Raw genomic sequence first — 11,425 nt, forward strand, 5'->3', positions numbered from 1 at the left:
TTACATACATATAATAATGTAATAAATCCATATTAAAAATAGTAAATGTTGTAAATAAGCTGAGGCATCATGAGCTAATGCAGCCCTGTAAAAAGTGCACGAAAGTCACCCTTTTGTTTGTATGTATAATGTAAGCCATGCCGCAAATTGCATGATGCCTGTGTTTGTATGTGCCCCAAATGTTGAAGTGAGGGTTGAAAAGCAACATATAAATTATAACCAGGGTGGCCAACCATCCCGATATGGCTAGGATTGTCCCTATTTAGAATTTCAAGTCTCCTGCTTCCCGATAATACCATCATTTGTCCTGATAAGAAAGGGAAAAAACTGTTAATTTATTGATTTTAGGTATTTTTAATTAATTCTTTTTGGAATCTAACGGATGTGTTAAAAATTAATTCTAATAACAAGAGAAAAATGAGAAAGTCTAAATGCATTTTGTTTGTCACATCACTGAGTAATGAAGAAAAAAAAATTTCAAAATATATAAGTGCAATGACGAAAAGAAAATGCGTGTTGATAAAAAAAAAACGGGTGCAATTTATCTCAAAATTTGCAGAGGCAAATAATTTGTCTCAAATTGTAAGCTCCATATTAAGCATTCCACATTCAAATGCTTCATCAGAAAGAGTTTTCAGCTTAATGAAAACTGCTCGTTGGTGGAAAGAGAGAAACCGTCTTTTATTAGAAAATTTATATGCTAAACTTATGGTGAAAGAAAACTAACATGTCCTGTTCAAAATTTAAAAACTTTTAAAAATCTTTCGAAGGAGAAGAAATTTTAAAATTAGGGAAATGTAAAGAAAAATATATAAAGTAAAAGTAGTCTTCCTTTCTATTTTTAAAAGAACTGTTATAAATAATATTATAGTTTATATAGGACAAATACATATTAACAACAATCATAGAACAAATAAATACTATGATTGATTGATAAAAAACTGTATTTTAATCATAATTTTATATTTTTATTTTACTTTTTGAAGGAAAAAATGCTATACTACACGTTTCGTTTCAAGTTGTCCTGCTTACCAATTTTCAAAGTATGGCCACACTGATTATAACATATAATTGATCAATAAGATAAAAAAATTAATAAAATAAAAATACTTTTATTATTTTAAGTACTAAAAATTAATATAATTCCTTAAATATAATATTAAGGTGTTGGCCAGGTCCCTTGAAGAATTGCAGGCCTGGGTACTGTAGTCCCCTTGTCCTCCCCCACTTTTCGGGCCTATAATAAAGCTGAATGCTCAACTGGAACACTGATGGATCCAATATCTCTCTATTACAGAAGATTTAGGAGAAGTCCGGTTGGCCTGCCTCCCTAAAATCCACTCATGCACACCTCGATGGTAAGCCCTGTTACGTCACTTAGGTGGCAACAAACGTGTAGAGTGGTTCTCTTCAAGACGCCTTTCTCTTCAAGTCAGCATGAAGAGGAAAAGACCAAACCCTCCAGCATATGACAGTACGACAAAACAAACGGCCCTCAGTCCCCAGCAGCTTTCACTCTCCCTCTTACGGCAGCGAGAGGATCAGAGTGGAAGCAGAGGGTGCTAAGAATCTCTGGGTACAACCAGGCTGCCATGCACGGAAACTGAACTTGGCCTGTTATAACGTAAGATCACTCATCGGTGAAGACAGGATATTAGAGCTGGAAAAGGAATTAGAAAATATGAATTGGAATATCATCAGTTTGGCTGAAACAAGAAGAAGAAATGAATCACTTATAAGTTTATCAAGTGGAAATCTGCTGTACACCAATGGAAACAGTGAAAGGAGTGAAGGTGGAGTTGGGTTTCTGGTCCATAAATATTTTAAAAACATTTTGGAATTCAAAAGTACATCACCAAGGGTGTCAAGACTAATACTCAAGATTTCTAAGAGGTACAAGCTAAAGATTATAATGATTTATGCATCAACATTGAGCCATGATGATGAAGAGGTTGAAGAAATGTACACCGAAATTGAGAGTCTTCTAGATGAGCAGAAAACCCACTACACTATTATTATGGGGGACTTCAATGCTAAGGTTGGAAAAAGACAAAACAGCGCAGAAAGGGGAACTATAGGAAATTTTGGAATTGGTGAAAGAAATGAAAGAGGTGAAAGACTTGTGGAATTTGCAGAATCTCAAGGACTGTCAGTAATGAACACTTTTCTCAAGAAAAGGGTGAACAGAAAGTGGGCATGGAAGAGTCCAAATGGATTAACTACTAATGAAATCGACTTCATCCTCACTAACAGAAGATATATTGTGAATGATGTTGCCATCCTGAATAAGGTAAATGTTGGAAGTGATCACAGAATGGTAAGATGTACACTTGATATAGATGTAGGAAAGGAAAGGAAAAAACTGACTCGAGTAAATAATACAAAGGTCTTTGAGATAACAGAAGAGGAGAAAAAGCAGTATATACTGGAACTTAAGAACAAGTTTGAGCTTCTGCAGACTGCTCAGGACCAAGATATTGACGCGGAATATTACAACTTTCTGAAAGTGATAAAGCCCAAAAAACCTATAGGGAAAAAGAAATCCAAAGAAGAAAAAATTAGTCAAGAAACACTTGTCATGATGAACCGAAGACGACAAATGAAAAGCAAGAAAAACACTGACAGGGAGAAAATTGAGTATACTGAGTTATGCAAAGCCATTAGAAAGAGACTCAGAGAGGACATAAGAAGATTTAACACAAGAAAAGTAGAACAAGCATTAAGGGAAAACAAAGGATTTAAATCAGCAGCCACGAGCAGTAATACAGAAAGACAAATGATACTGAAACTGAAGATTAGCGATAATGTACTTATAAACAGCAGAGAAGGCATAATTCAAATAGCAGAAGACTACTGTAGAGAATTTTATACAAGGAGCAGAGGAATGATGCTAGCAGTGGGGAAGATGGATTGCAAAGTAGCAACACTTACGATATTCTTCCTGATGAGGTAGAACATGCATTGAAGAAAATGAAGAATCAGAAAGCCCCGGGTGAAGATGAAGTAACTGTAGAATTGTTAAAATTGGGAGGAAGAGACATAACACAAAAACTGGCAAGGCTCTTCACAAAGTGCATTAGAAAAGGTGTGACGCCTAAGCAGTGGAATAATGCAATCATAGTTTTGCTGCATAAGAAAGGAGATAAATCAGAAATTGGAAATTATAGACCAATTAGCTTGTTATCCCACATCTACAAGTTGTTCACAAGGGTCATTACTAACAGATTAGATAGAATACTTGATGAGAATCAACCGAAAGAGCAAGCTGGCTTTAGGACAGGATTCTCAACTATGGATCACCTTCACGTAATATCACAGCTAATGGAGAAAGCAAATGAATATAAAACACCAATAGAGGATAATACCAAATGTGAATGGCAGCTGATGGCAAAGATGAGCTTGACCTCAGCATTTAAATTCTGCAAATTGCAGCATCTGGAGACAAGGCACTTGAGAGGTGATCTGATTGAGGCATATAAGGCTTTGAATGGATTGAGCAAGCTCAATGCTGATGGGGCACAAATTCAAATTGTGTGGAAGTTTGCCTTCAGCCAGTGAGTGTTTGATTGTGGGAACAAACTTCCATCTGTTTTTGTGGAAATAGATAGCTTAAATAAATTCAAGGAAGACTAGACAAACTACTGGAGGGAATGAATAAGTGAAATGGGAAGTGACTTTCCCCCCCCCCCTTGGCTGATGCTGTACAAGCTTTCTTTCATGCATTATTTGCAGCTACTAATGCTAAATGTGCAAAAATATTGGTGATTTACTTGTTGTTATTAATCCTCCAAGTGTAGAACACTGCAACTGTGTAGGCTAAATTATTATCACTTCAATAATAAGTTGAAATGATAATAATTTATCACTTTTTCCATTACAATAGATAATTAACAATTGTTTCAAAGAAACCGGCATAGAATTTTTGTTCATGTTTCTATACGAATTTAGCCTACTAGTTTCTATATCAATCTAGCCTGCCATAATTGGTTGGATTACTTTTAAAGATATAAAAATCATAGGGGTTTATAGTAGACCTCTGTGGTATGACTGAAGGTGAAGAGCATTAGCATTAGTAGTGAAAATTATACAAGAATGCATGCTTATACTGCATCAGCCAAAAAAATAAATAAATAAATAAAACACAGCACATCCGATTTCACTTATTCATTCCCTCCAATAATTTGTCTAGTTCTTCCCTGAATTTATTTAAATTATCAATAGCCACAACAACAGATGGAAGTTTGTTCCAGCAATCAACCACCTGCTGGCTAAAGGCAAACTTCAGCAATGCCCTTCAATTTGAATGTGTATTCTCTCATGTGTGAATTCTGAGCAAAAGAAGGAGAATCCCATCAGCAATGAGCTTGCTCACTCCATTCAAAGCCTAAAACATCTCAATCAGATCACCTCGCAGGTGCCTAGTCTCCAGATGCTGCAATTTTTGTCTTTCTCAGTAAGAGCACCAGCTTTGTTCTGCTCAGAAATCTCATTACCTTTCTCTGTGCTCATTCATATATCCTTCCTAAAATGAGTATTCAAGACATGGCCTGACCATTGCCTGATAAAACAGAATGATCACCTCCCTAACCCAGCTAGCAAAATTCCTGTATATCATTGAAAAAACACCACAAGCTGTCCTGGCAACTTGTCTGAATTGCTCAGAGAACTTCATATCCGACTGCATAATTACCTGCAGGGCTTTTTCATTATCCATTACCCTGACTGTAGTAGCACAAATTGGTACATTACTCTGGGATTACTGCTACCCATAGACAGTACTTTGCATTTGTCAATGTTAAAGTTCAATTGCCATTTCTCAGCCCATCTACCTAATTTTTCTAGATCCTGTTGCAGTAGCATACAGTCATTTACCTCCCTGCCAACCTTTGTATCATCTGCAAACTTCGACATTAAGCCCGATATGCCTTCATCATTATCACTGATAAATATAGAAAACAATAGTGGGCTCAACACCAAACCCTGGGAACTCCACTAATAACATCAGACCATGAAGAGTAGTGTTCATTGATTACTACTCTGTCTTCCCCCACTCAACCACCCCTTTTTCCATTGCAGCAACTTGCCCTTAATGCAACATGGCTCCAATTTGTAAAGCAATCTTTTATGTGCAACAGTATCAAAAGTTTTCTGAAATTCAATTATTGAGTATTCAGAGCTGGAACTAATGTGGGGCAAGCAGGGGCCCCCATCCCCAGCATTTTAATGGTGCATTGACCAGTTATGTTTTAAAATTGCTTCGTTTTTGATTTAATTACAGTTAGACTGCTGTTTAATGAACTTCTTTATAGCAAATTTTTTAAAATTCTACTTGGTAATTACTTTTAAAATAGTTTCCGTAGAGGATTACAAGAGACTGAACTTTATTAAGTCTCTTGTAATTGTTCCCACCTCTGGACTTTAGGCAGTTAGAAAGTGCGAATTAAGGGTTAAAGGGATTACCATTCCATAACGTTAGTGGTGCCCGGAAAACCTATGCAGCCACCTATCACACCTACTGAGAAGTCCTGCTAGTCAATACAGTTTCCATAGTCAGTCAGAAGATTAAGGTGTATTCCTTACACAGATGTGGAACAAGTAAATACATGGGCTGTGTTAGGGTAACTAAGAGTAAGAACAGGTGCATGTACACCAATGCTAGGATTATAGTAAATAAATTTGATGAATTTAAAGTGCTGGTCACGACATCAAAAGTGGATATTGTTGGGATACCAGAGACTTGGTGCCACACAGATATAAGCAGTGCAGAATTGGAATTTGGGGAGTACAATGTGTACAGAAAGAATAGACAGGACAGGAAGGGAGGAGGGGTTATGCCATTAGTTAAGAAACAAAATCTAAGGAAGTGCATCCAATTGGCATTGGTTGATAATGCAATGTTGAGTTAGTGTGGTGTGACATAATCACTGGAAAACAGAAAATGACAGTAGTTGTGTGTTACAGGCCTAATGAATCTGATGAGTATAATTAGCAATTGTGCAGAGAAATAGAGTGGGCCAGTAAATCAGAATGTCTTATAATGGTGGATTTTAACTTTCCAGATATTTACTGGAACTTATGGATTGGTCACTTGCACACTAGCAAGACTTTTGTGGATTTATTGGATGACTGTTTTCTACAGGAAAATGTTCAAGAGGCAACCAGAGAGAGTAATACTCTTGATTTGATTATCAGGAGCGATTCTTCATGCGTTAAGAATCTGCAGATAAAGGAACAGCTAGGTGGCAGTCATGGCTGGCAGAAGCGGGCCAGCATTGCAGGCGGGTGCCACTACAAGGTGGGCACCGTTTCGAAGTGTTAGTATGTTTGGGGCGCCCACCTTTCAATGCAGGGGCACCCATTTCAGCTTTGTAGGTGGGCGACGTCCAGCCTAGCACCCGCCCTGGTGGCAGTGATCACAGCGTACTGATGTGGGATTTACTTAAAGATGTAACTACTATCAGTGGTAAGGAGAAGGGTTTTTGCTTTTGTAAAGGTGACTACAGTGGTCTCAGACAGTTTTTAAATTCTATACAGTGGGATCAACTGATGACGTTACTAATGCTGATTTCCAAATGGGAAGCCTTCAGGGACTTAATCTTGGAGGCTACTAGGATTTTCATGCCAACTAAGAAATACTGTTCAAGGTTCGGGCCTAAATGGATGTCAGATGAATTAATAAGGCTCGTGGCAGAGAAGAAAAATGCACGGGATGCATATAAATTAATAGGAGACACAGAAGCCATGGAAGATATAAGTCTGTAATCAAGTCACAAAGGAGGTTAGGCAGGCAAAGGCAGATTATGAGAAATCTTTGGCAAAGGATGTAAAGAAAAACAGCAAAGAGTTCGTTACTTATGTATTATTTATAGGTTGACCAGAGGCAATTAGCCTCTGGTCAACCTGTGTTGTGATTCCCCTTTACTATGTAAAGCAGTCATCTGTTTTGCAGGGAAGTGAGTGATCCACACCTTTCAGTATGTTTCTCCTGTCTAATTTGACATGGTCACAGTAGCTGAATATCCGAGTGATATTCAGCTACTTGACAAGGTCATGGGGTGTTGCCAATGATATACAGGAATTTTGTGAGCAGGGATAAGGAGGTGATTATCCCTTTGTATAAGGCAATGGTCAGGCCACATCTTGAGTACTGCATACAAGTCTGGAAGCCTCATTTTAGAAAAGATGTAGGAGTTGCTAGAACAAGTACAGAGAAAGGCAACAAGACAGGTGAGGGGGAACAAAGGAGTGCTCTCACGAAGAAAGGCTAAGTTCTGCAAATTGCAGCATCTGGAGACTAGGCACCTGCGAGGCAATCTGATTGAGGTGTATAAGGCCTTGAATGGATTGGGCAGGCTCAATGCGGATGGGATTCTTCCTCAGATTACAAACCTGAGGGGGCATAAACTGAAATTGAGGAAAGACAGTTGTGGAATATATGTGTGGAAATTTTCCTTTAGCCAGCAGGTAGTTGATTGCTGGAACAAACTTCCATCTATCATTGTGAAAGTTGATAGCTTAAATAAATTCAAGGCATCACTAGACAAACATTTGGAACGAATGGATGGGTTTGTGAAATGGGAAGGTTTTTTTTTTTTGGCTGATGTTGTATAAGCTTGCTTTCTTGCATCATATGCCTCTACTAATACTAACTCCAGGGTTCGCCCGCCAGAATCGATTTCTTCCTACTGACCCAGCCTGTCTGCCCATGGCAAAGGAAGGTAACTAGGGGTTTGTGGCCTCCACAGTCCCTGGGCTAAGTGGCCAGATGAATAACATAATAACACAACCCTAAACTAACTCACACCATCTGGCCTCTTAGGCTAATAATAATAATGATATGTAATGAGCAATTAGTTGTGTTACTGATTTTAATAGAGTCCTACCAATGATGACACACTTTTAAACATCCTTGAGAAATGTCAGCAGGAAGGAATACAAAATATACTGTATAGTTATAGTTTATTATCACTGTAGGTTTTGGAAATAATCAAAAGTTATCTAAGGATAACAATGTAGTATATTTTGTGTTCTTTCCTACTAACACTTAGTTTAATTCCTTTAAAATGTCCTAGAATATTTATATCGGAATTTCAAGAAATAAAAAGGTGATTTTATTGCCTTAACAGATATTCAATCATCATAATATTTTCAATAAATGAGCATAAGCCTCTAAAATCTATGAAATGGCCATTTCTTTTTATGGAATATAAAAGGACTAGATGAGTAGCACAGGTGAACATTACTAGGACCACTGTTAACTATAGAGTGAGCTCATGATTACATAACAAGCCACCATTAATAGTGGCAACACACTATTGTATGTAGCACGTAAGCAAACCCTACAGACGTGGACTTTTACATAAAATCTTGATTGGACCTTATTTAGGTTATTATGTCAATCTCAGTGAATGGGTTTTGTGGTGATAACATTATAGCAAAAGCTCAGAGGTAAGAAACCGTCTCAAATGTTAATATTAGCAAATGATACAAGGAAACAAGCTTATATAGCATAAGCAATAAATAAATAATAAAGAAATAAAAAAAAAAAAAAAAAACTTCCCACATCACCTCTCCACACATATCAATTTTTCTAAATCCTTCTTAAATTTATTCAAACTTCCATGTTGTTTTTAATAAATAAATTCCCATTTATACTTTGTACAATTGGAGACAGAGGAATTTCCTATCTCTAACTTGGCACACAGATCAGTGATTTCCAGTCTGTTTCATTAAAGAATTTCTTAAAGCTATGTGGGCATCCACAACAAATTAAGTATTTTGAAGTAGTTTCTTGATAATAAAAGTCCTGACATGTTAATTAAAGAGACAGGATTTTGTACTGCACTGACATAATTTATACATGGCATAGTCATGCACAAAGAATTTTTTTTAAGATCAAGCATGTCCTTTTCTACAATTCCAAATGAACCATAAAATATGTTGAAAAATGCACATGTTTCTCAAAGGAAATGGTGTCTTAAATATTGCAAAACAAGCTAAGTTTCTCAAAGAATATGTCTCTTAAATTCGAAAACAAGCTAAATTTTAATGTTATAGAATGAACAGAATTTAATAGGGGTCAAATGATGCCAGAGAGAGAGAAAACTAGGTCAAATTATAATAATAATAATAATTCCCAAGTCTGTGACATTCATAAAAGAATTTTGTAGTGTGGCAAATAAAAATTTTATTTTCTGAATTATTTGGTGTACATTAATATTTCCCAATATAATTCACATTTCATACAGCTTGAAAATTTGATGTCACATAAAAAAAAACAGAAAAAACTTATATTATATTACTCCTAATACTAATGGCAGTAAGAAATTTTTGGTTCATTATGATTAAAAAGTATAGTCCAATCAAAAATAATCACACACAGCAACTCAAGAAAAAGACAAAATAATAATAAAAAATAAATACAAAATAAAATAAATAACTAATACTTAATGATTTATATTATATTAAATGCTTCTAAGTGAAAAAAAAAAAAGTTTACTTGCTTGATTTTGTTATACTGATACGATCTACAACAGAGAAATAAATAGCAACTTTGTGTTGAGTATAGGAAATGATTTTCCTGCACCTGCTGATAAAATAGCCACAAAACAACAAAATTTTATTTTTCATTTCAGGATTGAAGATTAAAGAGCGCGCGCACATACACACAAATTCATATATTGTATCCAATACTCGCCACTTGTACATATTCGACATAAAATATTTCGAAATAGTAGTTACTCTTTTTTTTTTTTTTTTTGTCCACTAAAAAAAAAATGTTATAATTATCATAAAACTTCATTTGAAAATAATTTGTTCCTTGTGTATAAAGACATCACACACAATATATGATTATATCGTTTTCCTACGGTTAAAAACACTCCTATTTTCAAATATTTTATCTTGAAATATGTGCGTGCTTTGATGTTTTCATGAGTAAATATAACTATCTTAAACAATACTAATGATATTCCCAATTCAATAGTCCTTTTAGATGAGGATTATCATTAATGACGTGTATATCTGGTTCATATGCAAGAGCATCTTTCTACTGAACTTTGAATTTATATTAGTACGAAATATTAATATTGCAATGATTTTTAAGCGAATCGTCTGCTTCGTCGTGGTCCAGATAACAACCCGTAACACGTCTCCAATCATCGATATGAAACATAAACCTATAATAGCTTAAAATTTTGATAAACTATTTAGATATGCAAATATAATCAGCAGAAGTATGGGAGTATACAATAAGATAAATTATGCAAATATAGCAAACAAGTAGCACATGTCCGTACACAGAAAACTCCTAACGCTGTTTAAATGGGACTATAGTACGGATTTTCAGAATGCAAGGTTTGCCAGAACATGTCTTCAATTTTATTTTCAAGTAAGATCGAAAGCAGTTATGCGCTTTCTTCTATTACAGAAACAGCCATTATGTCTCGAACCCTAGCAGTCTAGAATGATGCTACACTAGTCGGCATTATGTTGCGGAAGGAAATAATACAGAAAACAATATATATTTATAAAATAGACAACAAAAATATAATAATACGACAATCGTGAACTATAAAATTTAACAAATGAAATTAATTTACCTTTTAATGAGATCGAAATTGCTAACCCTGAGAAGTTGCTTGACGGATTTTAGAGCCAACAACACCAGCGCTCAGAAATATCCAATTGAAAAATGCAATACATAAGTCCTTGCCCACTTCTATATAAATTATGATAATAGCTTTTCTGACTGTTTTTCATCGCGAAAATACAAGTGGCAGCTGTTACTTTCTTCTGGAAGATGTTGTGTGCATTAGAAAACTGTTTAATATAAACAGTGTATTTAATATAAAACTTACATTTGAAGTTGCGATGAGAAATACTTATGTGCCATTGTGAAAAGTCGGGTTTAATAAAAAATGAGCGCTTAAAGAACATAAGCATGTGATTAATGACGTTTCCTCTCCTTTGGATTAGCTACACCCACATATAATAAAAATATAAACCTATTAATACGTTCATCCTATTGGATTTTAATACAAACAGAACGGTTTTACAGCAATAAGCTGGGAATGTGATCAGACAGTCAGTTTAAATAGGATACAGTTATACCTGGAAGAAGGGACTGCATTTTGTTTATCTTAACATGCCTAGTCACCAGCGCGTTATTTTTCAAGAAAGTACAACTTGATTAGATGTACATTTGGTTAGTTTCGTTACTTTATAAAGAAAATGGCAGAACTAGGTAGCAACTTAGATACAGAAAGCAAGGCAAGTTTTGTTTTCAAATAAGGTAGCATATTTGTTTGTTTTTTATAATTTATAGTAAGCATAAAGAAATTATATTTCCATCCGTCCGTTCATTATATAATGCTTATGAATTTCGCATTGAGTATACGTTATATGCTAGTGTGTATGTATATAT

The 11,425-nt window shown here is 35.3% G+C and overlaps 1 long non-coding RNA gene across 2 annotated transcripts in view; it reads right to left on the reverse strand.

Annotated features, from left to right (window-relative positions):
* Nucleotides 1-10,670, reverse strand: part of LOC150079413 (uncharacterized) — a 48,022-nt gene extending 37,352 nt beyond the window's left edge. For both annotated transcript variants that reach the window (XR_016547584.1, XR_016547585.1), the window contains exon 1: nucleotides 10,602-10,670. This is a non-coding gene — a long non-coding RNA (uncharacterized LOC150079413). The remainder of the gene's footprint in view (nucleotides 1-10,601) is intronic.
* Between the last annotated feature and the right edge of the window lie 755 nt (nucleotides 10,671-11,425).

Source organism: Mastigoproctus giganteus, chromosome 10 (genome assembly GCF_048544385.1).
Source record: "Mastigoproctus giganteus isolate SK-2022 chromosome 10, ASM4854438v1, whole genome shotgun sequence".
Taxonomy (NCBI): Eukaryota; Metazoa; Arthropoda; class Arachnida; order Uropygi; family Thelyphonidae; genus Mastigoproctus; species Mastigoproctus giganteus.